This window comes from Misgurnus anguillicaudatus, chromosome 19, assembly GCF_027580225.2.
Source record: "Misgurnus anguillicaudatus chromosome 19, ASM2758022v2, whole genome shotgun sequence".
NCBI lineage: Eukaryota > Metazoa > Chordata > Actinopteri > Cypriniformes > Cobitidae > Misgurnus > Misgurnus anguillicaudatus.
This window is the reverse complement of record NC_073355.2, coordinates 38,479,075-38,485,497: the sequence shown is the minus strand read 5'-3', so window position 1 is coordinate 38,485,497 and position 6,423 is coordinate 38,479,075.

Here is a 6,423-nt window from a genome sequence, read left to right as displayed (position 1 = left end):
TCTGTGCAATATGACTTGGTGAAGTTCACTTGCCACCAGCAAGTATCCTATTCAAGCCCAAGTCTCTAATGCTCAATCATAAGAGGTAAATATTGTAGGCTAACAAGTATCTTAAGATGTTTGTTGTTTTAACGCTAATTAGTGTTTTAACGGATCGCAGTTTTTATTTATTGTATTTTTTATTTATTTATCAATTTTGCTATCCAAAGCGACTTACAGTTGCTATATATGTCAGAGGTCGCACACCTCTGGAGCAACAAGGGGTTAAGTGTCTTGCTCAGGGACACAATGGTGTGTAATAATGGATTTGAACCCGGGTTTCTCACACCAAAGGCGTGTGTCTTATCCACTGTGCCATCACCACCCCTTAAGCCGTGAGTTGATCCGTACAGGTCACGACCCACGGTTCGGCTCGCATACAATTCGCGGATTAATACGCAAATTTAAATAGGGGTGAAAGTTGATCATTTGCACGTGTTTCAAAAGTTTGAAAATGTTAACACTGAAGTGATTTTAAACAATTTAACAAAAATGCACTAAATTGAGCAAATTTCTGTACGCACAGGCGGTTGAATGTGTCCTGTCCATCTCCAATCTACATGATTATCCCTATGCCCTCCAAAGATCAGAACTCTTGATGTATAAACTTGAGAGAGAGTTGCGCTACTGTGTCTCATACTGTAGTCCATTAAAATACATTTGGCGAATAAAGCACTGAAAACAACGTAATTTTCACTTAATGTGGAGCGACTGTTTAAGCTGCATCTTCTTCACGAAGCTCCGTTTCGTCCTCTGTCTGTGTGTGTGAAGTGACGCTCACACTTGAGCTTAACAGATCTTATACATCAGCTGTGTTTCATGCTAAAGTTTACTGTGTTTTAACATAAAACCTAAAATATATTTAATATCACAGACTTAATGCCATTTTGTAAATACTGTTCTCTTTTTAGATAATTTTATTTAGACTGTGTATTAATTTATCTGGATGCTTGATGATTTAATTATTGCAAATATTACAAATAATTTATTTCTTATGTTTAAATAAAATATGCTCTGTGCAGCCAGTTACAATAGTAAACTAATGATAACAAACCTTTAAACTTCATTGATATGCTGTAGTATTGGGAAACATTTTTGGAAGATGTAGGCCTAATGGTGACAGAATAAACAGGTTTACAACAGGACACATTTAATAAAACAAGTAAGACAAGAATGTTATTCTTTTGCAAAAGAAACAAAAACATCTCTTATAACTCATTTCTTCCTCTTTAGTTGATGTGTGGTGTTTAACAGCTCATTGTGCTGAATCTGAATTTTAACAGGATATTTCACACATTTTAATGCCACTACCTGTTTTCTTACAGCTGCAGATGTGCATTAGTGGCTCTATAATAATATGTATGTGTGAAGTATGTGTTATCCAAAGCTTAAATGTGTCAAATGTTTAGAGTAACAAATAAATGAATGTCACTGTTAATACATAGTCTTTAATACTGGCCCTTCTTCAACACGTAGTTTTTCGAACTTAAGGGGGACATTTCACAAGACTTTTTAAGATGTCAAATAAATCTGTGGTGTCCCCAGAGTACATATGTGAAGTTTAAGCTCAAAATATCATATAGATAACGTATTATAGCAAGTTAAAATTGTTTCTTTGTAAGTGTGTGCAAAAATGTGTCGTTTTTGGGTTGTGTTCAATGACATTGCTCATTGTGCAAGTGAGCTGATCTCTGCACTTAATGGCAGTGCCATGGTTGGATAGTGCAGATTATGGGGTGGTATTATTCCCTTCTGACATCACCAGGGCATCCATATTTTAATTACCTATTTTTTCACATGCTTCTGGAGAATGGTTTACCAAAACTAAGTTACTGGGTTGATCTTATTCACAATTTCTATGTTGATAAAAGCACTGGGGACCCAACTATAACAGTTAAACATGGAAAAAGTCCGATTTTCATTGTATGTCCCCTTTAAAATAATGTCTCTAAAATGATTTCAGTGGTAACTCTTCACTGGATGAATTCTACTGCTGCTGCGACCTGAGGAGTCTCATAGCGGCTAAAATACACCATTCATGAGCCCCATGAGAACAAAGTTTGAGAACCCCTGGTTTAAAAACACTTTCTATAAAGGTCTGTTAACCAAGTTGACATGTTTACAGTTTCCACAAACTTATTTACTAACTACAGTAAAATGATCCTTATCTCAGCTACAGAATCATCTTTTTAATGCTGTTGTTACTCTTGAATGTTACACATAATCTCATACTGCTGTTTACAGATTTGCCTATCACACCACAAATATAAAAGTCTCTGTTCAACTGTTCTGAGAACAGCACACTGACTTTAAACCAACAGTCTGAACTTCACATCCCAAATACAGTATACACAATAACTGCTACTGTATATCTACTTATGGCCAAAGCAGTGATAGCTGTGCAAAACAAAACTGAACAAACACACTGATGCCCCTTATTCATCTACAACACAGCACATTTCTGTGTAACAAACACACAACACTATCTGCACACAAGCTCACACAAACATTATTCACTCATATATCATGAGATAAAGCTTGAGAGTAGCATGAAAAGATTTAGTAAAAATACAGGAGCAGTAAATCTCTTGATCATGCAGACAATGTGACAGTAATTGATGTGTAGTTAAATCCATAGAGAGAAGATAATACTCACAGAGAACTAGAGGAAGAGAAATCAACTCCATACTGATCTACTGATGACTGACACTTAAGACACTTCACACTGTGATAAACACTCAAGACTTCCTCTATTCACCTTATTTCTGAATGCGGAAGTAAGTGATGTGATGTATTTCCCTTCTTTGTGCGAGACGTCCGTTTCAATAGCCAGCCACTAGAAAACAGTGTGGTGGGTGCCAACCCAGTCTCACGGCAAGTCGTGTTATAGTAACGAAAAGATTGATTTTTTTTTTGTGTTTGATGACACGTTTTTCGTGTCTCTGGAGACGAATGTCTTTTTCGTCCTTCCCAGCACGAATTTCTATCAATGGCTGTTCGTGTCTGTGGCACGACTTTCTTTATCGTGTCATTTTTGTATTTTGTTTTCTCATCGTTGTTTTCTATTTTTTGACCATTGTCGCTTGGGGTTTGGGTTAGAATCACTTTCTGCGACCTCCTAACCCAAACCCCAGCTCTAACCCCAACTCCAGGCGAGAATAGTTTTAAAAGTGGACGAAAAACATGTAGAAACCAATGCAAAAAAATAACATCCTAACGCAAACCCCGGATCTGACCCTAACCCCAGGCGACAATGATTTAAAAATAGGAAACAACAATGAGAAAACCAAATATAAAAGATAAAGAAAATCGTGCCACAGACACGAACAGCCATTGATAGAAATTCGTGCTGGGAAGGACCAGAAAGACATTCGTCTCCAGAGACACGAAAAACAGCGGAAATTCGTGTCATCAAACACGAATAAATTAATCAAAATTTTTCGTTACTATAACACGACTTCCCGTGAGACTGTGTTGTGGGAGCAGATATAAAACAGGATAAAAACAGCTATGGAATATATTTAAAATATGGTAAATAACACCTACCATGTATGAACCAGAGTGAGGATGAAATGAAGAAGTGTCTTGATATGTCATATGAAAATATTGAATCATTTTGTGTTGTTGCTCAGGGGTAACGGGTCTTCAATGCACAAATATAAAAGCACAGAGACATACCAGTATCTTTACAATGGGAAAGTCAGTCAGGTGTTTGTACATGGATCAAGACTTCCAAAGTTCACCAATGAGTATATACAGTACCTGGATGGTCGGGTGAAAGTTGAGGTGTAGATCTATAAACAAACAATCTTACGGCTGATATTACCCACAACTCATTGTGAGAGGGAGAAGTTTAGTGATGTTTTACCGAAAGATTTATATCACAATTAAATAGTTATTATAGTAAATATTACATAAATAAAAAATTATATATAAAGAAAAGCTGAAATGTAGCTGAGTTGTATTTTGATGTGTTTGACTGTTGATGTGTGTTAAACTTTAGACAATAACTTCTGTTATATGTTGGTATGTTATTTTGCAAGTACGGGTGCACAGATATATCGGTCGATGATGCTTGCTATGGTTCTTAAAGGAGCGGTGAATCAAATATCAAAAATCATCATAGTTAAATGAACATCCTGCAAGTTTCAGAACTGAAAACTTCCGTGCTACTGAAATATAACAGTTTTTGGCACCAAGCAAGTATTACACCCAAGTGTGGAATTCGGAGAAATATGACGTCAAAGTAGAATTGAAGCACCTCCCCGAATTCAAATACAATGACCACTGTTGTAGCCCCGCCCACAGCTTAGCGTGACACACGTGTGTCTCAACAATCAGTAAACATGTCTTTAAAGATTGCCAAATGTAACCAAAATGACTTTTAAATACATTTTTCTGAGAGACTTTTATTTTGACGCGGTGATCTGTTATGATCTACCATGGAAACTGAGTCTTGGGTTGTGGAAGAACCGCGTGGGAACAACACAGAAGCTGAATACTTTAATTCGGAGGCTCGGAACATAACATTAGGAATGCGTGGATAAAGTTTGTTTTTGAAGATGTTCCAGCTGGCGTGGGGAGTGTTTGATTACTTTGTGTACTGCGGATTCATTTGTAAAGAAGCAAGTCGATGCTGGATTTGCAGGGAGACTGTGATTAAAAGCACCACTAATATTGAATCTGCCATAAATGACACAGCAGTAACGTATACACAGTAAGTACATTTACCTTTATTTAAGTTACTGTGTTTCAGTGAAATGGTTTCACTATTGCTTTGTTAGAAGAGATCGCTGGATATGTCTGTTGTAACATCCGTGTCTTAACACGTATGTTTGACTGTTTTAATTTACTAAAAACATTAAACGATAAATAAAGGTACAACACTTAACAATACGACTGTAATATAACGATAGAAATATACAAAGTTAGTGATAAGGAAGGACTTACCAGCCACAATTTAGATTCTGATGCTCTGAACGCGAGAGCGATTTGAAATCAGCCTCCTCCGCAAGATTTCTCGCGGTACTCTGACGCTGATGGCGCTGCGTAAAGTTGAGCACACTTTAAAAAAGCAGCTGAACTCGACAGAACTGCGCCTCGTCCATTAATTGTATATTAGCAGGACGATTTATCTCCTACTTCTCAGCGTGAGAAATACAAAGTCGTGTGAACTGACTGAAATGCGTGTGTGTCAAGGTGAATGTGTGAGACTTGAGAGCCCTGATTAGATGTATTTCCATTCACATACCTAACAACTGCTGAACAACGCCGACGCACAGTCCTCATCTTTTCCATCACTCTCTCGCCTGTACTATTGTAACTGACTGGAAAACTGAAGTTTTGCCAAACTTGTGATCTTAAAGAGGCCGGCGGAGCGTCTAACTCTTGTGGAACACCACTTGCCATCCTCGCTATTGCTGCTCACTAACTGACTGGCCCGGCGTCGACCTTACAAAAAACTGCAGAGTGCCAGAATGTAGACGGGCTCTGATAGAGCGCATACATAGGTGGAGCTCGACTGCATCGGCGCCAATCAGAGCTTCAGAGCTAAAGCGGGGCAACAGCTTTCCATAAAGCTGTCCATAAAGAACCCGCGTATCTAACAGTAGTTCCGCATTACATTAATTATTTTGCACGCAAGGTTTTTTTTATTTTCATACCGTGTATTCTCCGTTTAAATTCATGCACCGAACCGTGACCCCCGTACCGATTCGGTTCGAAACGAATACATGTACTGTTCCACCCCTACCGCTTACTGTGTTTTATACAGTTATTTTAGGCAAGTTGCGTTTGAACAGTCCAACACTCAACAAAGCTTTTTTTATCATATAATTGTGGTATGTAACGTTACGTGTATCTAAGATCAACCTCACAAGCACAATAGAAATATACGAAGTTATTGATAAGGATTTATCAGCCGCAGTTTAGATTCTGATGCGCGCTTACTGCATTGTATACGGTAATTTAGTCACGTAGTGTTTAAAGTTTTGTTTCTACTTTACTATACGTATTGTCATTTATGTGTATCATCTTTAGCACCCAGAATCTTTTGTGGCTCAAACATATATGTGTTCGGCTGCTATTTTTACACATAAATGTTTTTGAAACATGTCCCCACATGTAATGACGGTGAATGAAGCTGTCCAATCATAGCAGTGGGCATTTACGTCCAGGTCTTCAATGCGGCCCACCCCTTCAAACGAACCATTTCTCCAGAGAGCCACTAATCCATGTTACAAAATAGTGTATAACTTATTGTTTTTTATTTTTTTTAATGTAAAATCACGCGACCATCATAAGTAGACATCAGATAACAGTATAAAACAATAAAATCGACAAATTAACAGCCCCTTTAATGAATTATGATGAAATGCTGCTACA